The sequence below is a fragment of the Carcharhinus amblyrhynchos genome, chromosome 3 (genome assembly GCF_965287045.1).
Source record: "Carcharhinus amblyrhynchos chromosome 3, sCarAmb.v2.hapA, whole genome shotgun sequence".
NCBI lineage: Eukaryota > Metazoa > Chordata > Chondrichthyes > Carcharhiniformes > Carcharhinidae > Carcharhinus > Carcharhinus amblyrhynchos.
Genome location: NC_137326.1, coordinates 1001254 through 1023766, shown reverse-complemented (window position 1 = coordinate 1023766; position 22513 = coordinate 1001254). Strand labels below are relative to the sequence as shown.

General features: G+C 45.6%; 1 protein-coding gene across 4 annotated transcripts in view; it reads left to right on the top strand.

Annotated features, from left to right (window-relative positions):
* LOC145362625 (6-phosphofructo-2-kinase/fructose-2,6-bisphosphatase 4) overlaps positions 1-22513 on the top strand; it is a 227843-nt gene that overhangs the window by 36184 nt on the left and 169146 nt on the right. The window lies entirely within an intron of this gene.

The following is a 22513-nucleotide window of genomic DNA, read 5'->3' as shown; positions in this document are numbered from 1 at the left end:
TCTTTGTGGGAGGAAACCAGAGCACCTGGAGGAAGCCCACGCAGACATGGGGAGAACATGCAGACTCCACACAGATAGTGACCCAAAAGGGAATCGAACCCAGGTCCCTGACACTGTGAGGCATCGCGAGGGGGATTGAATATAAAAGTAGGGAGGTCTTGCTGCGGTTGTATAGGGCATTGGTGAGGCCGCAGCTGGAGTACTGTGTACAGTTTTGGGCGCCGTACTTACGCAAGGATATTTTGGCCTTGGAGGGAGTGCAGAGGAGGTTTACTAGGATGATGGCGGAGTTGAGGGGGTTGAGCTATGAGGAGAGGCTGAATAAATTAGGCTTGTACTCATTAGAGTTTAGAAGAATGAGGGGAGATCTCATTGAGACGTATAAGATGATGAATGGGATGGATAGGATAGAGGTGGAGAGACTCTTCCCGCTCAGAAAGGATAGTAGGACTAGGGGGCACAGCCTCAAGATAAAGGGGGGGGCGGTTTAGAACGGAGTTGAGGAGGAACTTCTTCACTCAAAGGGTGGTGTATCTCTGGAATTCTCTGCCCGTTGAAGTGGTGGAGGCTGCCTCGCTAAATATTTTTAAGAAGCGGGTTGATGGGGTTTTGATAAGAGAGGGGATTAAGGGTTATGGGGAGAGGGTGGGAATGTGGAACTGAGCCAAGACAGATCAGCCATGATCTTATTGAATGGCGGGGCAGGCTCGAAGGGCTAGTTCGAGAACATAGAACATAGTTGGCCTACTCCTGCTTCTATTTCTTATGTTCTTATGTTCTAACTACTGTGCCACCTAAATAAGGAAAGCAGAGAACAATCCCTGTTTATGATAAAAGCAAAGCTCCCAGCAGCTTTTTGGTGAAAAGTCTGGGTGACTCTGCAGGATCAGAAACCATGATTACCCAGCATCCACAGCCACAGGGCAGGTGCCTGAAAATTGGAGAGTGGCAAATGTTGTGCCTTTGTTTAAAAACAGCTGCAGGGAAAAGCCTGGGAACTACAGGCCAGTGAGCCTCACATCTGTAGTGGGTAAATTGTTGGAAGGTATTCTGAGAGACAGGATCTACAGGCATTTAGAGAGGCAAAGTAAACTAAAGTTTCCTTATTAGTCACAAGTAAGGCTTACATTAACACTGCAATGAAGTTATTGTGAAATTCCCCTAGTCGCCACAGCCTAGCGCCTGTTTGGGTCAATGCACCTAAACAGCACATCTTTCAGAATGTGGGAGGAAAGCGGAGTACCCAGAGGAAGCCCACACAGACTCGGGGAGAATGTGCAAACTCCGCACAGACAGTGACCCAAGCCGGGAATCGAATCCATGTCCCTGGCGCTGTGAATTAGCAGTGCTAACCACTGTGCCACCATGCCGCCTCCAGTATGCAAGGACTGATTAGGAACAGTAAGCATAGTTTTGTGAGTGGAAAATCATGTCTCACGAATTTGAGTTTTTTTGAAGGGGTAACCAAGAAGGTAGATGAGGGCAGTGCAGTTGATATTATCTACATGGACTTTAGCAAGGCCTTTGACAAGGTACCGCATGGTAAGTTGCCTCATGAGGTTAAATGTCTCAGGATCTAGTTTGAGGTCATCAATTGGATACAAAATTGGCTTGATGACGAAAAACAGAGGGTGATTGTAGAAGATTGCTTTTTAAACTGGAGGTCTGTGACCAGCTGTGTGCCTCAGGGATCAGTGCTGAATCTACTGTTATTTGTCATTTATATTAATGATTTGGATGAGAATTTAGGATGCATGGTTAGTAAGTTTGGAGTTGACATTAAGTTTGGCAGCATAGTGGATAATGAAGAAGGTTATCTAGGGTTGCAATGGGACCTTGATCAATTGGGCCCGTGGACTGATGAATGGCAGATGGAGTTTAATTTAGATAAATGCGAGGTGATGCATTTTGGCTAATCAAACCAGGGTAGGACTTATTCAGTTAATGGTAAGGTATTGAGAGTTACTGAATAAAGAGATCTAGGGGTACAGGTCCATAGCTCCTTGAAAGTGGAGTCATAGGTGGACAGAGTGGTGAAGAGGGCATTTGGCATGCTTGGTTTCCTTTGATCAGAATACTGCATACAGGGGTTGGGACATCCTGTTGAAGCTGTGCAAGATATTGGCAAAGCCACACTTGGAATACTGTGTAGAGTTCTGGTCACCCTATATAGAATTATAAACTAGAAAGAGTGCAGGGAAGGCTTACTAGGATGCTACTGGGACTTAATGGTTTGAGTTATAAAGAGAGGCTGGATAGACAGGGACTTTTTTCCCTGGAGCGAAGGAGGTTGAGGGGTGATCTTATAGAGGTCTATAAAATAATGATGGACATAGATAAGGTAGATGGTCAACATCTTCTCCCAAAGGTCGGGAAGTCCTATTTATTGATTACAGCTCAGCCTTCAACACTATTCCCACAAAGTTCATCTCCAAACTCCGTGGCCTGGGCCTCGGCTCTTCCCTCTGCCACTGGATCCTGAACTTCCTAACTCACAGATCACAATCAGTAAGGATAGGCAACAACACCTCCTCCATGATAATCCTCAACACTGGTGCCCCACAAGGCTGTGTTCTCAGCTCCCTACTATACTCCTTATACATCTACGACTGTGCGGCCAAATTCCCCTCCAATTCAATTTTCAGGTTTGCTAATGACACCATCGTAGTGGGTCGGATCTCAAGCAATGACGAGACAGAGTATAGGAATGAGATACAGAATCTGGTGAACTGGTTTGACAACAATAATCTGTCCCTCAATGTCAACAAAATGAAGGAGATTGTCATCAACTTCAAGAAGCGTAAAGGAGAACATCCCCCATCTACATCAATAGGGACGAAGTAGAAAGAGTCGAGAGCTTTGAGTTTTTAGGTGTCCACATCACCAGCAATCAGTCCTGGTCACCCCATGCTGACACTCTCGTTAAGAAAGCCCTCTACTTTTGGAAGACTAAGGAAATTTGGCGTATCAGCTATGACTTTCACCAACTTTTACAGATGCACCTTGGAAAGCATTCTTTCTGGTTGTATCACAGCTTGGTATGGGCTCCTGCTCTGCCCAAGACTGCAAGAGTCTGTAAAAGGTTGTGAATGTAGCCCAATCCATCATGCAAACCAGTCTCCCATCCATTGACTCTGTCTACACTTCCCACTGCCTTGGCAAAGCAGCCAGCATAATTAAGAATCCCACTCCACGGACATTCTCTCTTCCACCTTCTTCCTTCAGGAAACTGACACAAAAGTCTGAGGTCACGTACCAACTTCTTCCCTGCTGCTGTCAGACTTTTGAATGAACTTACCTTGCATTAAGTTGATCTTCCTGTACACTAGCTATGACTGTAACACTACATTTTGCACTCTCTCGTTTCCTTCTCTATGAACAGAATGTTTTGTCTCTGTAGCGCAAGAAACAATACTTTTCACTGTATGCTAATACATGTGTCAATAATAAATCAAATCAAAAAAGTCTAAAACTAGAGGTCATAGGTTTAAAGTGAGAGGTAGAGATACAAACAGGTCCAGAGGGGCAATTTTTAACTCAGAGGGTGGTGTCTGTAATGAGCTGCCAGAGGTAATAGTAGAGGTGGGTACAATTTTGTCTTTTAAAAAGCATTTAGACAGTTACATGGGTAAGATGGGTGTAGAGGGATATGGGCCAAATGTGAGCAATTGGGATGAGCTTAGTGGTAAAAATTGGGCAGCATGGACAAGTTGGGCAGAAGGGCCTGTTTCCATGCTGTAAACTTCTATGCCTCTATAACTCTATAGCAGTCTTTGTAGATTTGGAACCATGTGAATAATGGAAGAACAAGATTGAAATGTGGACTCGGGTCACTGCTCTTATCTGGGTTTAGCCTTGTAATTATCAGGATGAAGGAAGATTAGGAATCAAGTACTTTCGGAACTGAATGTAACCCTCTTAGATATTGAAGAGGGTTTGATGATTATGTTGCAACTTACAAAAAAAATGACTCATTGGAAGCCAGTGAAGCTTGGTCAATGTTTGAAAAGTTTAAGAAGATTGACAACTAGTCCATGGATGAATATGTCATGAATTTTAAGAGCTTATATTAAAAACAAAATAAATTTGATCCAGAAATTCAGAGTTTGTATTGTTAGATTGTGCACAAATCTCACACATGGACAGACTTTTGGTTTTGCCAGCTGTTCAGTTTCATGGCGAGGACTTTATATTTGAACGAATGGCTGCTGCTTGAAAAGCATTTTTGGGAAACAATCATTTCCAGCTATCTTGGGTAGAGATGTTAGAGATTCTGCAGTGGGACAGAGAATGGAAAACTCCATGTTTTCTGACTCTCAAATTGATGGAGCCCGCGTTTCAGACTCCTGTACAAAACAAAGAGAACTTGCTGGATGACTGAGGTGGATCGAATTTTAATAAATTTATGGATTGCGGATAAGCAAGATTAGGGTGAAAGCTGACAGGAAACGAGTCCCAGAAATACACGGGGATTAATTAATAAGTGTTTCCGCTGTGGCTGTAAATGTCACTGAATAAGGAATTGCCCAAATACCAGGAATCAAGTGAGAAAATGCTGGAAAATCTCAGCAGGTCTGGGAGCATCTGTAAGGAGAGAAAAAAAAGAGCTGACGTTTCGAGTCAAAGCTTTGACAAAGGGTGGTCTGGACTCGAAATGTCAGCTCATTTCTCTCCTTACAGATTCTGCCAGACCTGCTGAGATTTTCCAGCTGTTTCTCTTTTGGTTTCAGATTCCTGCATCCACAGCAATTTACTTTTATCAGGTCAATAATTTGAAGCAACTTATGAGAAAGAGGGTTTTGATGATGAAGATACAAAGGATGAACAGCAAGAAAGTATCATACTAGTGACAATAAAACAAGTTGACGCATGAATATCTTGGTTGCCAATTCATTCAGTTGTGCTGGACTAGATAGTGGCTGCACCTCCTCTGTGCATGGGGTTGACTGGCTGAATTGTTATTTGGAAACCCTTGAGCAGGCAGTTCAAAATAGGACCCAGGAATTGGAAAGCACTGCCAGCTTTCGATTTGAGGACAACAATAAATTGATGTCTTGAAAGGTAGTGATTCGCCAGTGTGAAATTGCAGGAATTCAGCTTGGATGTGGTTCCAAGTGATGTATCGTTATTGAATTAATTGAATCCCTACAATGCAGAAGGAGGCCGTTCAGCCATTTGAGTCTGTATCAACTCTCTGAAACCCTTCCCCCCAGGCCCGCGGCCACCATCCTATCCCCATCATCCCACATATTTGGCATGGCCAATACATCTAACCTGCACATCTTTGGACTGTGGGAGAAAACCAGAAGAAACCTATGCAGGCACGGGGAGAATGTGCAATCTCCACAGAGACATTCATCCAAGGCCAGAATTGAACTGGAGACCTGGTGTTGTGAGGCAGCAATGCTAACCACTGCTAAAACTTAAGAACTGTTTGCAGATGGAAAATGATGACATATTTGTCTTTGGTAAAGTGATGAAGTTACCGTTCACTGGATTCAAACATTACTGTATTCCATTGAGGAAACCATGGGTTTTCTGCTAAGAGGTTCAAGAAGTATTATTGATTTGATTTGTTTTAATATTTTCACATGTATTGGTATACAGTGAAAAATATTGTTTCTTGCGCGCTACACAAAGTATACCATTCATAGAGAATGAAAGGAGAGAGTGTAGAGTGTAGTGTTACAGTCATAGCTAGGGTGTAGAGAAAGATCAACTTAATGTGACGTAAGCTCATTAAAAGGTTTGATAGCAGCAGGGAAGAAGCTGTTTTTGAGTTGGTTAGTATGTGACCTCAGACTTTTATATCTTTTTCCTGAGGGAAGAAGGTGGAAGCAAGTATGTCCAGTGTAGGGGATCCTTGATTGTGTTGGCTGCTTTGCCAAAGGAGAGGGAAGTATAGTCAGAGTCACTGGGTGGGAGGCTGGTTTGAATGATGGACTGGGCCAAGTTCATGACTATTTGTCATTCCTTACAGTCTTGGGCAGAGCAGGAGCCATCCCAAGTTGTGATACAACCAAAAGTTGGTGAGAGTTGTAGCTGACATGCCAAATTTCCTTAGTCTCCTGGGAAAGTAGAGGCGTTGGTGGACTTGCTTAATTATAGTGTCTGCATGGAAGGACCAGTTGGAACATAAGAAATAGGAGCAGGAGTAGGCCATCTAGCCATTCGAGCCTGCCCCGCCATTCAATAAGATCATGGCTGATCTGTCGCTGCTCAGTTCCACTTTCCCGCCCTCTCCCCATAACTCTTAATCCCCTCTCTTATCAAAAACCCATCAACCCGCGTCTTAAAAATATTTAGCGAGGCAGCCTCCACCACTTCAACGGGCAGAGAATTCCAGAGATTCACCACCCTTTGAGTGAAGAAGTTCCTCCTCAACTCCGTTCTAAACTGCCCCCCTTTTATCTTGAGGCTGTGCCCCCTAGTCCTACTGTCTTTTTTGAGCGGGAAGAGTCTCTCCACCTCTATCTTATCCATCCCATTCATCATCTTATACGTCTCAATGAGATCTCCCCTCATTCTTCTAAACTCTAATGAGTACAAGCCTAGTTTATTCAGCCTCTCCTCATAGCTCAACCCCCTCAACTCCGGTATCAGCCTAGTAAACCTCCTCTGCACTCCCTCCAAGGCCAAAATATCTTTGCGCAGGTGCAGTGCCCAAAACTGCACACAGTACTCCAGCTGCGGCCTCACCAATGCCCAATACAGCTGCAGCAAGACCTCCCTACTTTTATATTCAATCCCCCTCGCTATGAAGGCCAGCATCCCATTCGCCTTCCTGACCACCTGCTGCACCTGCAAGCTGGGTTTTTGCGACTCATGCACAAGGACCCCGAGGTCCCTCTGCACCGTCGCCTGCTGCAGTTTTTCACCCCGTAAGTAATAGTTCTTCCTACCATTATTCCTACCAAAGTGGACCACCTCGCACTTGCCAACATTAAATTCCATTTGCCATTTCCTAGCCCATTCGCCCAGCCTATCTAGATCCTTCTGCAGACTCTCCACTCCCTCCGCACAATTTGCTGTTCCCCCAATCTTGGTGTCATCAGCAAATTTCGACACCCTACACTCGGTTCCCTCCTCCAGATCATCTATATAAATGGTAAAAAGCTGAGGCCCCAGCACTGACCCCTGGGGCACTCCACTAGTCACCAACCGCCAATCCGAATAGCACCCGTTGACCCCCACTCTCTGCTTCCTACTTGACAACCAATCCTCTATCCACGCTAACACCCTACCCCCAACTCCATGTCCCCTGACCTTCTGCAATAACCTCTTGTGAGGTACTTTGTCAAACGCCTTCTGAAAATCTAGAAAGACCACATCCACCGGCTCTCCTTTATCCACCGCCCTAGACACATCCTCATAGAACTCCAGTAAATTTGTCAGACATGACTTCCCTTTAATGAAACCGTGCTGCGTCTGCTCTATCAAGCAATTCCCTTCAAGATGCCTCGCAATTTCCTCCTTAATGACAGATTCTAACATTTTACCTACCACAGACGTTAAACTAACCGGCCTATAATTCCCTGCCTTTTGCCTGGCACCCTTCTTAAACAACAGCGTAACATTAGCCGTTTTCCAATCATCCGGCACTTCCCCGGAATCCAGCGACGTCTGGAAAATAACCACCAAGGCATCCACTATCACCTCCGCCATTTCTTTCAGAACCCTCGGATGCATTCCATCCGGTCCTGGGGACTTGTCCACAATTAGCCCCTCCAGTCTGTCGAGCACCGCCTCTCTAGTAACAGTAATGTCATTAAGACCCTCCAGAACTCTGGAGATAAAAGTCTGGGCAAGGCTAGGAGGCAGGGAACACACAAAGCAAGTGTGGAATACAGGGAAAGTAGAAAGAAACCTAAGCAAGGAGTAACGGGGGCTAAATGGGATCACAAAAAATCATTCACCAGCAGGATTAAGGATAATCTTTTTATACATATATGAAGAGGAAGAAGGTAGACAGAGAGCGGGTTGGCCCACTCAAGGGCAGGGGAGGGAATCTTTGCGTGGAGCCAGAGGAAATGGGTGAGGTATCAAATGAGTACTTTGCATCAGTATTCACCAAAGAGAAGGACTTGGTGGATGATGAGTCTGGGGAAGGGTGTGTAGATAGTTTGAGTCATATTGAGATCAAAAAGGAGGTATTGGGGTTCTTGAGAAATATTAAGGTCGACAAGTCCCCAGGGTCTGATGGAATATACCCCAGAATACTGAGAGAGGAAAGAGAAGAAATTGCTCGGGCCTTGAAAGAAATCTTTGTATCCTCACTGGCTACAGGGGAGGTCCCAGAGGCTTGGAGAAAAGCCATTGTTGTTCTTTTGTTTAAGAAGGGTAGCAAGAATAATCCAGGTAATTACAGGCTGGTAAGCCTTACATCAGTGTTTGGGGAATTATTGGAGAGGATTCTTCGAGACAGGATTTACTCCCATTTGGAAATAAGTGGACGTATTAGTGAGAGGCAACATGGTTTTGTGAAGGGATGAATGTGTCTCACGAACTTGATTGAGTTTTTCGAGGAAGTGACGAAGATGATTGATGAGGGTAGGGCAGTGGATGTTGTCTATATGGACTTCAATAAGGCCTTTGACAAGGTCCCTTATGGCAGACTGGTGCAGAAGGTGAAGTCGCATGGGATCAGAGGTGAGTTGGCAAGGTGGATACAGAACTGGCTACGTCATAGAAGACAGAGGGTAGCAGCGGAAGGGTGTGTATCTGAATGGAATACTGTGACAAGTGGTGTTCCTCAGGGATCAGTGTTGGAACCTTTGCTGTTTGTAATATATATAAATGATTTGGAGGAAAATATAACTGGTTTGATCAGTAAGTTTGCAGATGCCACAAAGGTTGGTGGATTTGTGGATAGCGATGAGGACCATTGGAAGATAAGCAGGATATAGATCGGTTGGAGACTTGGGCAGAGAGATGGCAGATGGAGTTTAATCCAGACAAATGTGAGGTAATGCATTTTGGAAGGTCTTATACAGATAGGAAATATACAGTAAATGGCAGAACCCTTAAAAATATTGATAGGCAGAGGAATCTGTATACAGGTACACAGGTCACTGAAAGTGGCGATGCAGGTGGAGAAGATAGTCAAGAAGGCATACGGCATGCTTGCCTTCATTGGCCGGGGCATTGAGTTTAAAAATTGGCAAGTCATTTTGCAGCTTTATAGAACCTTAGTTAGGCCGCACTTGGAATATAGTGTTCAATTCTGGTCGCCACACTATCAGAAAGATGTGGAGGCGTTGGAGAGAGTACAGAAAAGACTTACCAGGATGTTGCCTGGTATGGAGGGCATTAGCTATGAGGAGGGGTTGGAGAAACTTGGTTTGTTCTCACTTGAGTGATGGAGGCTGGGGGGAGAGACCTGATAGAAGTCTACAAGATTATGTGAAGCATGGACAGAGTGGATAGTCAGAAGCTTTTTCCCAGGCTGGAAGAGTCAGTTACTAGGGGACACAGGTTTAAGGTGCGAGGGGCAAGGTTTAAAGGAGGTGTTTGAGGCAAGTTTTTTACACAAAGGGTGATGGGTGCCTGGAACTCGTTGCCAGGAGAGCTAGTGGAAGCGGATCTGGTAGTGACCTTTAAGGGGGGTCTTGACAAATACATGAATAGAATGGGAATGGTCCCCAGAAGGGTCGGGGTTTTAATTCAGGTGGGCAGCATGGTCGGTGCAGGCTTGGAGGGCCGAAGGGCCTGTTCCTGTGCTGTAATCTTCTTTGTTCTTCTTGATTCTTTGAGTCTGAATAACACAAAGGGATTCATTTGGAAATTACATAAGCAATATCCATCATCACAAAACTTGAAGCTACTGCTGAAGGATGCCAGAGGATGAAGAATATAAATACTGTGTAGAAGAGATCACATCTCAATCTGATTAAATATCAGAGGACGCCTTCATCCCTGGTTGTATTTCTTAATGCCATTGTTTAACAGGAGTTGTTATGTAATGTTCCATTACATTCAAAGGTTAGTAGTATGCTTGAATGGTGCCTCTCCAATATGATGCGTGCTTTGATGGATGCTTTTCATCTGTTTCACTGTATGAGGTCTTAAGGCAGTGACTGTAACTTCTCCTAGAATTTCTTAACTACTTATTAAAACTGTGAACTATATTAAATGTAAAGGCCCAGCTAACTATGGATCATTGTCTGCCTTTTTCCTCTTTCCATAGTTACCTCTCTAAGTCAGGTATGTTCCGCAGGTCCGTGTCAACTTGCATTTCCTTGTGTAAGTGGCTGTTTGAGTGTGTGGTTCTTGGTTGTGAGTCTGAAAATGCTTTTGTACACGAGGAGCTTCAGCAGAGCTTGATTTCCATTCTCCCAGTGCACAGCTGGCTGCCATGGGACTGAATCTGTAGCTTGACAGGTCAACACAATTGGTTTTTGACATTGATCAGCTTACATGAAATTAATCAGCTGGTGCCGAATGTGAAACAGGCACTGAAACATGCTGAGTGCTGCAGGCAGTGGAGGAAGATGGTGGACATTGGGATGGCTGTGCATTTTAGTGGAGCTCCAGGTATGCTGGATGTCTAAGCTCAAGAGCCATGTGGAGCTGCTTTGAAAATTATTATTTTTGATACATCATGTTAGTTATAGTGCTGTTACTGTCAGTGAGATGTAATCACGACCCAGAACCAGGTGGAACGTAAATGCCTGAAATGAGTTTGCTTTTCTGATGAGCGCCTGTGGGTTTTGCTGGAGACAGTCAGTGTTGATTTAACATCCTTATGAAGTTAAGGCATAAGGCATGCCTTACGAAGTTAGGTTGAGGGAGCTGGGTCTCTTTTCCCTGGAGAGACGAAGGTTGAGAGGCGACCTGATAGAAGTTTATAAAATGTTGAGAGGAATAGATAGGGTGGATCCTCAGAGGCTATTTCCCTGGGTTGAAATGGTCGCTACGAGAGGACACAGATTTAAGGTGCGGGGAGGAAAGTACAGAAGTGATGTTAGAGGTAAGTTTTTCACTCAGAGGGTGGTGAGTGAATGGAATCGGCTGCTGTCAGTGGTGGTGGAGGCGAACTCGCTGGGGTCTTTTAAAAGACTTCTGGATGAGTATATGGGGTTTAATGGGATTGGGGGTTATAGATAGGTCTATAGATTGGTAGGTGTTGATGTGATCGGCGCAACTCGTGGGCCGAAGGGCCTGTTTGTGCTGTAGTGTTCTATGTTCTATCCTCAGAGTGGAGGCTACCTCACATGACAAGGAAGGCCTGCCTGGTCAATGACCATAATGCCATGTAAAAAGTCTGACAACACCAGGTTTAAGTCCAACCAATTTATTTGATAGTACACTCACTAGCTTTCGGGTTAGTCCCTTCGTCAGGTGATGTCATTCACCTGATGAAGGGACTAACCCGAAAGCTAGTGAGTGTACTATCAAATAACATGGTTGGACTCAAACCTGGTGTTGTCAGACTTTTTACTGTGTTTACCCCAGTCCAACGGCGGCATATCCACATCATAATGCCATGCACAGAACCTGGATCCAGCACAAGGACAGACTCAATGGCCTGATTGCTGATTCCAGTATAAACCTTAGTTAGATGCCCCTGTGAATGGCACCACTTGGTGTTGATGGTGTGAATGCAGAGCATAAAGTGGCACATGGTCCCATGCCTTGATAGGCCATGGCTGGCATGTATGTCAGGCTCAGCTGTGACAATGTGATGGGCAACTGAACCTGTATCTTTTGGGGGCAGGCTGGAATATTCTGGCATGTAGAGGGGGACAATGAAAACATTTTTGTCCTTAAAGGAGAAGAGGAACCAGAATGCATAAGAGTCAGTATGGCTAGGTGATCCCAAACTTCCTCCTCCTAATTCAGATGGAGGAGAAGGCACTGGAGATGGCCTGTGAACGTGGAGGCTGTTGGGTCATGGATGAGAGTTGGAGTCTGATGGCCAGTGAAGAGATTGGTGGAAGGTTTGAAAGATGTACAGTAACAGTTATAAAACTGACATGTGTCATCCACTGATCGCCATTGCTTGTGTTTGCTTAGTAAAAAGTCTGACAACACCAGGTTTTAGTCCAACCGATTTATTTGACAGTAAACGCACAAGCTTTTGAGGTTTCCCTCTTTGTCAGGTGAATGGAGAGTTCTGGCCTCGGACAGAGCATATAAAGCACAGACAGTTTAGAGATTACTGATTAGAATGCGAATCTCTAAACTGTCTGTGCTTTGTAAGCTCTGTCCGAGGCCAGAACTCTCAATTCACCTGACGAAGAGGGAAACCTCGAAAGCTTGTGCGTTTACTATCAAATAAATCGGTTGGACGAAAACCTGGTGTTGTCAGACTTTTTACTGTGTTTACCCCAGTCCAACGCTGGCACATCCACATCATGTGTTTGCTTAGTCAGAGGAGTTCTGAGGAGTAACCAGATTGTGCACTCTGAGTTTGTAACGTCGTTCCAAACTGATGTATTTCCTTCCGCCCTCAGAGGGAACATGAACGTGACCCCAAGGACCCTCTCTCGATCTCTGAGGATGACCAGCTGCCAAATGTATCTTTGTCACATTCTCCCTCTGTACCAAGCATGAGTGCACATTTAGGCACCTCAGTGGGCTTATGCATATTGGAGCAGATGATAGTGTGCATTAGTGAAGGTATGACACACTTGCCTGAGGAGTTGCTGAAGGCAGAGATTGCCCAGGGCATCAGCCATGCTGAGCCCAAGGCAGACAGTGAACCGCTGGAGTTGTCCATCAGGCTGGATTTCCAGTGGTTTGCATGGAAAGATCTGGCAGAGAATCCTGAGGGTCTGTTTGGTAAGGTCTTGGTTTTAGAGTAATGTATGTGGAGTGTGGCCATTGCATTGGCCCAAAACTCTGAACTCACAGCCTCATCCAGAGAGATAGCGGAGACTGTCTAGAGAGGCAGCTCCAGAAACTCCTAAATTTACCTTCAGACCTGCAAGCCCAATAACTTTTTTGTTTCTGTCTTCACGGAGGAGGACGTGAATAATTTGCCGGGTGTTAGCGATGGAAAGGTGGTAGGACTGGAGGGTCTTAATGACATTACTGTTACTAGAGAGGTGGTGCTCGACAGACTGGAGGGGCTGATTGTGGACAAGTCCCCAGGACCGGATGGAATGCATCCGAGGGTTCTGAAAGAAATGGCGGAGGTTATAGTGGATGCCTTGGTGGTTATTTTCCAGACGTCGCTGGATTCCGGGGAAGTGCCGGAAGATTGGAAAACGGCTAATGTTACGCCGTTGTTTAAGAAGGGTGCCAGGCAAAAGGCGGGGAATTATAGGCCGGTTAGTTTAACGTCTGTGGTAGGTAAAATGTTAGAATCCGTCATTAAGGAGGAAATTGCGAGGCATCTTGAAGGGAATTGCTTGATAGGGCAGACGCAACACGGTTTCATTAAAGGGAAGTCGTGTCTGACAAATTTACTGGAGTTCTATGAGGATGTGTCTAGGGCAGTGGATAGAGGAGAGCCGGTGGATGTGGTCTTTCTGGATTTTCAGAAGGCGTTTGACAAGGTACCTCACAAGAGGTTATTGCAGAAGGTCAGGGGACATGGAGTTGCGAGTAGGGTGTTAGCGTGGATAGAGGATTGGTTGTCAAATAGGAGGCAGAGAGTGGGGGTCAATGGGTGCTATTTGGATTGGCGGTTGGTGACTAGTGGGGTGCCCCAGGGGTCGGTGCTGGGGCCTCAGCTATTTACCATTTATATAGATGATCTGGAGGAGGGAACCGAGTGTAGGGTGTCGAAATTTGCTGATGACACCAAGATTGGGGGAAAGGCAAATTGTGCGGAGGGTGTGGAGAGTCTGCAGAAGGATCTAGATAGGCTGGGCGAATGGGCCAGGAAATGGCAAATGGAATTTAATGTTGGCAAGTGTGAGGTGGTCCACTTTGGTAGGAATAATGGTAGGAAGGACTATTACTTACGTGGCGTAAAACTGCAGCAGGCGACGGTGCAGAGGGACCTCGGGGTCCTTGTGCATGAGTTGCAAAAACCCAGCTTGCAGGTGCAGCAGGTGGTCAGGAAGGCGAATGGGATGCTGGCCTTCATAGCGAGGGGGATTGAATATAAAAGTAGGGAGGTCTTACTGCAGCTGTATAGGGCATTGGTGAGGCCGCAGCTGGAGTACTGTGTGCAGTTTTGGGCACCGCACCTGCGCAAGGATATTTTGGCCTTGGAGGGAGTGCAGAGGAGGTTTACTAGGCTGATACCGGAGTTGAGGGGGTTGAGCTATGAGGAGAGGCTGAATAAACTAGGCTTGTACTCGTTAGAGTTTAGAAGAATGAGGGGAGATCTCATTGAGACGTATAAGATGATGAATGGGATGGATAGGATAGAGGTGGAGAGACTCTTCCCGCTCAAAAAAGACAGTAGGACTAGGGGGCACAGCCTCAAGATAAAGGGGAGGCGGTTTAGAACGGAGTTGAGGAGGAACTTCTTCACTCAAAGGGTGGTGAATCTCTGGAATTATCTGCCCGTTGAAGTGGTGGAGGCTGCCTCGCTAAATATTTTTAAGAAGCGGGTTGATGGGTTTTTGATAAGAGAGGGGATTAAGAGTTATGGGGAGAGGGCGGGAAAGTGGAACTGAGCCACGACAGATCAGCCATGATCTTATTGAATGGCGGGGCAGGCTCGAAGGGCTAGATGGCCTACTCCTGCTCCTATTTCTATTTCTCATGTTCTTATGCTGGCAGTGTGAGTGATGAATGAGGCATCTGGTGACTTTGCCATGTGCCTGCTCATCCATGGTGAACAGGGAGTTAGCAGGAGAAGGCCATTTGGCCCTTTGAGCCTCTTCTACCATTCATCTTGATCATGGCTGAACATCAGATTCAATATCCTGAACTCTTTACCTCCATATCCCTTGATTCCTTTAGCCCTAAGAGCTATATCTAATTTCTTCTTGAACCAGCCAACGTTTTGGCAACCACTACTTTCTGTGGTAGCGAATTCCACACATTCACCACTCACTGGGTGAAGAAATTTCTCCTCACCTCAGTTCTAAAAGGTTTACCCCTTATCATTAAACTATGACCCCTAGTTCTGGACTCCCCCACCATTGGGAATATTCTTTCTGAATCTACCTGTCTAACCATATTAGAATTTTGTACTTTTCTATGAGATCTCCTCTCACTTTTCTAACCTCCAGTGAATATAATCTTAACTGATTTAGTCTCTCCTCATATGTCAGACCTGCCATCCCAGGAATCAGCCTGGTAACCTGTGTTGTACTCCCTCTATAGCGAGGACATCCTTCCTCAGATAAGGACCGCCAAAACTGCACACAATACTTCAGCTGTGGCCTCACCAACGCCGTATACAATAGCAGCAAGACATCCCTATCCCTATCCCTGTACACAAATCATCTCACTATGAAGGCCAGCATACCATTTGCCTTTTTTACTGTCTGCTGTACTTGCGCGTTTACTTTCAGGGGCTGATACAATGGACACCAAGGTCTCGCTGAGTATCTACCTCATTTAACTTAAACCCATTCAAGTAATAATCTGTCTCCCTATTCTTGCTACCAAAGTGGATTATGCTGCATCTGCCATGCAGATACCCACACACACAGCCTGTACAAATCATGTACAAATCATTGAGACATATAAGATGATGAATGAAATGGATAGGATAGAGGTGGAGAGACTCTTCCCGCTCAGAAAGGACAGTAGGACTAGGGGGCACAGCCTCAAGATAAAGGGGGGGCAGTTTAGAACGGAGTTGAGGAGGAACTTCTTCACTCAAAGGGTGGTGAATCTCTGGGATTCTCTGCCCGTTGAAGTGGTGGAGGCTGCCTTGCTAAATATTTTTAAGACGCGGGTTGATGGGTTTTTGATAAGCGAGGGGATTAAGGGTTATGGGGAGAGGGCGGGAAAGTGGAACTGAGCCACGACAGATCAGCCATGATCTTATTGAATGGCGGGGCAGGCTCAAAGGGCTAGATGGCCTATTCCTGCTCCTATTTCTTATGTTCTTATGCTGGAGCATCTCTGCATCCTCCTCACAGCTCACCCTCCCACCCAACTTTGTATCATTTGCAGATTTGCAGATAATACATTCAGTTCTATTTTCCAAATTATTGATATATAATATGAACAGTTGGGGTGCTAAGCCAGATCCCTGTGGAACCCCACTAGTCACTGACTGCCAATCAGAAAAAGATCCATTTATGACAATTCTTTGCTTCATATCTGCCAACCAGCTTTCTATCCATCTCAAGACATTACCTGCAATCCCATGTGCTTTAACTTTACATAGTAGTCTGTTATATGAGACCTTGTTGAGAGCCTTCTGAAAGTCTCAATAAACCACATCCACAGGTTCTACTGGATCAACTCTACTAGTTACATCTTCAAGAAATTCCAAGATTTGCCAAGCATGATTTCCCTTTTGTAAATCCATGCTGACTTTGTCTGATTATACCACTGCCTTCCAAATGCCAAAATCGTTGAGAATGGACTGCAGCAACTTCCCCACTGGTCTTTACATAAGAACATAAGAAATAGGAGCAGGAGTAGGCCATCTAGCCCTTCGAGCCTGCCCCGCCATTCAATAAGATCATGGCTGATCTGAAGTGAATCAGTTCCACTTTCCCGCTTTCTCCCCATAATCCTTAATTCCCTTGTCTGTCAGAAACCTATCTACCTGTGACTTAAATATATTCAACAAGGTAGCCTCCACCACTTCAATGGGCAGAGAATTCCAGAGATTCACCACCCTTTGAGTAAAGAAGTTCTTCCTCAACTCCGATCTAAACTGCCCCCCCCATCTTGAGGCTGTGCCCTCTAGTTCTGATATCCTTTCTAAGTGGGAAGAATCTCTCTACCTCTACCCCATCTAGCCACTTCATTATCTTGTAAATCTCTATAAGATCCCCCCTCAGCCTTCTAAACTCCCAACGAGTACAGACCCAATCTATTCAATCTTTCTTCATAAGCTAACCCCCTCATCTCCGGTATCAGCCTGGTGAACCTTCTTCAGTTTGGTGAACCTTCTTCCCTGTTCCCTGTTTTCTCGCTACCTCCCTTTGTGAATAATGGGCGGACATTAGTTACCCTCCAATCTATAGGAACTAGTCCAGAGTCCATGTTGGTGGACGAGCTGGAACTGGTTACAAGTTCATCCTAGGGTACTCTGGGTGACAACAGCAGCTCCTCTGTCCCTCTGCCAGTGACCATCTCATCTGAGGAGACTGCAGTGACTGAGAAGTGCCTAGCCATGAAGCTAGACTGTCCCACCCAGAGGGAGCCTTCTCAGGCCAAAGTCATTAAGGTTGATGGGTTATCAGGCTTAGCAGCCTGTCTCCAAACCAGCTGCCAGTGAGTGGGGAGCAGCAAGACATAGCACCTGCAAACAGAAATTTAAATCACAAAGGTCACATCAGTGATCTCATGGGTGAGATATTTCTCCTTGGCTTATGTGTCATGGTGCTTAGGTATCTTTGTTTCAAATACTAAGCTGCTGGATAATGTGCAAAGGCCTTTGTGTGCTTCACGCAGTTGTTAGGGAAGAGGCTTCATATGTCACAAATGAGGGACTAACATTTATTTCAGAGGTTGTGACTTGAATGAAGGGAATGTCTCATCCGCATCAATCAGTTAGCAGGTGTTTCCCTTGACTCCTTGCTTTGGATTCTGATCTGAGAGTCCTCTGTATCAAGGCCTTACCAGTCTCCCTGTCACTCATTGGGCTCCTCCTCAAACTTAGCACTGGAATCTGGAACAGGATTGCTGTCTTCTTCCTCCAACAGGACCCCCTTGACAGAGCCAGGTTGTTCAGATTGGAGCAGATAGCAGCAATAAGGAAGACATGTTCAGGAGGATTTTGCAGTGATTGCCCTTAGTAATACCAGGCAGCAAAACCACATCTTGCGTGGGCCTCAACACAGGATGTAGATATTGTAGCAACTCCCTGGTAGCCAGTACAAAGTTACAGAATCTGAGTCCTGTGCTCACAAACAACCTGAATCTGTAGGAATGGATCTCTTTCTATTGACAAAGTCAAAGGCTGGCCCCTTTATGGGCACATGCATACAGCCACTGGCTCCCAGGATTCAGGCAAATCCTGCAGTTGTAGCATATCCTCTAGCTCACTGAGCCTGAATGGCCTCTGCTCTGAGTGCAGGTGCTGCCCCTACAGAACAGAGAGTTACTTAGAACATAGAACATTACAGCGCAGTACAGGCTCTCCGGCCCTCGATGTTGCACCGACCAGTGGAACTAATCTAATGACCCTCTAATCTAAACTAACCCAATATTATCCATATGCCTATCCACTGACCATTTGAACGCCCTTAAAGTTGGCGAGTCCACAGCTGCTGCAGGCAGGGCATTCCACGCCCTCTGAGTAAAGAACCTACCTCTGACATCCGTCCTATAATTACCACCCCTTAATTTAAAGCTATGTCCCCTCGTATTAGCCATCACCATCCGAGGAAAAAGGCTCTCACTATCCGCCCTATCTAACCCTCTGATCATCTTGTATGCCTCAATTAAATCGCCTCAATTAAGTCACCTCTTAACCTTCTTCTCTCTAACGAAAATAACCTCAAGTCCCTCAGCCTTCACTCAGAGGGTGATAGTGGGTAGGCAATGGCAAACATTCAAGGAACGCATAGGGAAGCTGAAGACTGATAAATCCCTAGGGCCTGATAATCTACATCCCAGAGTACTTAAGGAAGTGGCTCTAGAAATAGTGGATACATTGGTGATCATCTTCCAGGATTCTATAGACTCTGGAACAGTCTGTGCAGATTGGAGGGTAGCGAATGTCATTTCAATATTCAAAAAGGGAGGTAGAGAGAAAACAGGAAATTATAGGCCAGTAAGCTTAACACTGATAGTGGGGAAAGTTCTTGAATCCATTATTTGATTTGATTTTGATTTGATTTATTATTGTCACATGTATTAACATACAGTGAAAAATATTGTTTCTTGCGTGCTATACAGACAAAATATACCATTCATAGAGTTCAAAAGGAGAGGGTGCAGAATGTAGTGTTACAGTCATAGTAGGGTGTAGAGAAAGATCAACTTAATGCAAGGTAGTTCCATTCAAAAGCCTGACAGCAGCAGGGGAAGAAGCTGTTCTTGAGTTGGTTGGTGCATTACTTTAGACTTGTATCCTTTTCCCACAGGAAGAAGGTGGAAGAGAGAATGTCAGGGGTGCATGAGGTCCTTAACTATGCTGGCTACTTTGCCGAACCAGCAAGAAGAACAGGCAGAGTCAATGGTTGGGAGGCTGTTGGATTGCATGATGGATTGGACTGCAGTTATGACCTTTTGTAGTTCCTTGCAGTCTTGGGCAGAGCAGGGGCCATACCAAGCTAAGATACAACCAGAAAGAATGCATTCTATGGTGCATCTGTAAATGTTGGTGAGAGTTGTAGTTGACATGCCAAATTTCCTTAGTCTCCTGAGAAAGTAGAGGCGTTGGTGGGCTTTCTTAACTATAGTGTCGGCATGGGGGGGCCAGGACAGGTTGTTGGTGATCTGGACACCTTAAAAATTGAAGCTCTCAACCCTTTTTACTTCAACCCCATTGATGTAGACAGGGGCATGTTCTTCTTTACACTTCCTAAAGTCTCTGACAATCTCCTTTGTTTTGTTGACGTTGAGGGAGAGATTATTGTTGCTGCATCAGTTCACCAGATTCTCTGTCTCATTCCTGTACCCTATCTCAAGGACTTTATAGCAGAGTATTTAGATAGCTAGAAGGATCAGACAGAGTCAGCATGGATTTATGAAGGGGAAATCATGCTTGATAAATCTGTTGGAATTCTTTGAAGATGTAACTGGTAGAGTTGACAAGAGGGAGCCAGTTGTGGGACCTTCAGAAAGCATTTGACAAAGTCCCACACGAGAGATTATCATGCAAGATTAAAGCGCATGGGATTGGGGGAAGTGTATTGAGATGGATAGAAAACTGGTTGGCAGAGAGGAAACTAAGAGTAGGAATGAATGGGTCCTTTTCAAATTGGCAGGCAGTAACTAGTGAGGTGTCACAGGGATCAGTGCTGGGACCCCAGCTATTCACAACGTATATTCATGATTTGAATGAGGGAACAAAATATAACATCTCAAAGTTTGCAGATGATACCAAGTTGGGTGGGAGGGTGAACTGCGAGGATGTAGAGATCCTTCAGAATGATCTGGACAGGTTGGGTGAGTGGGCAAATCAATGGCAGATTCAGTATAATTTGTATAAATGTGAGGTTATTTACTTTGGAATCAAAAACAAGAAGGCAGATTACTACCTGAATGGCTGTAAATTGGGAGAGGGGAGTGGGACCTGAGTGTCCTTGTGCACCAGTCAGTGAATGTGGGGTGGCACAGTGATTAGCACTGCTGCCTCAGCACTACATAGAACATTACAGCGCAGTACAGGCCCTTCGGCCCTCGATGTTGCGCCAACCAGTGGAACCAATCTAATGACCCTCTAACCTAAACTATTCCAACGTTATCCATATGCCTATCCACTGACCATTTGAACGCCCTTAAAAGTTGGCAAAGCACCCAGTTCCCAGCTTGGGTGATTTTCTGTGTGGTGTTTGCACATTCTTCCAGTGTCTGTATTGATTTCTTCCCGTAGTCCAAAGATATGCAGGTTAGGTGAATTAGCCACTCTAAATTCTCCCCCAGTGTACCCGAACAGGGGCAAATCATAGAATTATAGAACCCTACAGTGCAGAAAGAGGCCCTTCAGCCCATTGAGTCTGCACCAACCACAATCCCACCCAGGCCCTACCCCCATATCCCTACACATTATACCCACTAATCCCTCTAACCTATGCACCCCTTGACACTAAGGAGCAATTTCTTAGCATGACCAATCAACCTAATGTGCACATCTTTGGACTGTGGGAGGAAACCGGAGGAAATCCACGCAGACACGAGGAGAATGTGCAAACTCCACACAGATAGTGACCCAAGCCGGGAATTGAACCCAGGACCCTGGAGCTGTGAAGCAGCAGTGCTAACCACTTTTCTACCTTGCTGCTCTAAATGTGGCGACTATGGATTTTCACAATAACTTCATTGTAGTGTGAATGTAAGTCTACCTGTCACGAATAAATAAACTTTTTACTTTGAAGGCATGCAGGTGCAGCAGGCGATAAAGAAGGCAAATGGTATGTCAGCCTTCATTGTGAGAGGTTTTGAGTACAGGAGCAGAGATGTGTTGTTGCAATTATACAGGGCCTTGGTGAGGCCACACCTGGAGTATTGTGTGCAGTTTTAGTCTCCTTTTCTGCGGAAGGATATTCTTGTTCTCGAGGGAGTGCAGCGAAGGTTTACCAGGCTGATTCCAGGGATGGTGGGACTGATGTATGAGGAGAGATTGACTAGGTTAGGATTGTTTTCACTGGAGTTCAGATGAATGGATCATTTAAAACTTATTTAGATGCCACATGAACAGACTGGAAATAGAGGGAGACAAATGGATGGTCTACTTAGGAACACATGATCAGTGCAGGCTTGGAGGGCCGAAAGGCCTGTTCCTGTGCTGTATTGTTCTTTGTCCTTTGAATGAGGGAAGAGATTTACAAAATTTTAACAGGACTAGACAGGGTTGATGTAGAGAGGATGTTCCTGATGGTGGGATTGTCCAGAACCAGGGGTCACAGTTTGAGGATTCGGGGTAGATCGTTTAGAACAGAGGTGAGGAGACATTTCTACACCCAAATAGTGGTGAGCCAATACAGCAAGTATTGATGCCAAAACATTGAATGTATTCAAGAGGCGACTGGATATCGCACTTGGGGCAAATGGGATTAAAGGTTATGGGGAGAAAGCAGGATTAGGCTATTGTGTTGGATGATCAGCCATGATCGTAATGAATGGTGGAGCAGGCTCGAAGGGCCGAATGGCCTCCTCCTGTTCTGATCTTCCACGTTTCTGAGACCAGTTGACCCTTTGTCAGAAAACCGGCGTGTTTCTCTCCAGGTTACAGCAATAAACCTTCCCCCACCTCACCCCCTGCTAAGGCCTCAGGAGTTCCCCTCCACATCCCTAATTGGAGAGGGCTTTCTCTGCCCTCCCCCCATGCGATCATCGGCCACTTCTCTCTGTGACCGTCAGTTCTGGCAGCCCCCTACCACGCAACAGTTAACACCAGCATCCCCTGCTCATCTGTCTGCTCCCAGCCCACAGTCATATCAGTATTAAACCCCCTCTTGGTGCTCAGTGGGGCCTGCCCCTTGGCACAGGTTTGCGCTGCTGTTTTGGCATGGGCATGGTGCCAAGCTGTGCCAAAGAGCATTGCCAGGGCACTTCCTGGCCTTATCCCTCATCTCCAGAGGCTATACCTATCTTTACGCTCCCAAGGTGATCACCATGACAGGTCCATGTCTGTGTGAACCGGTTGCAATGTCAGTATGGTTTGAAGATCTGGCGCATGTTACTATTAAAATACATGGAAATGTATTGAATCAGGTTGATGCCCATTGTGAGGCCGTGGGTTTTGAAGGTGCTGTTGAAGGAACCTTGGTGCGTTGCTGCCTTATATCTTGTACATAGTCTCAGG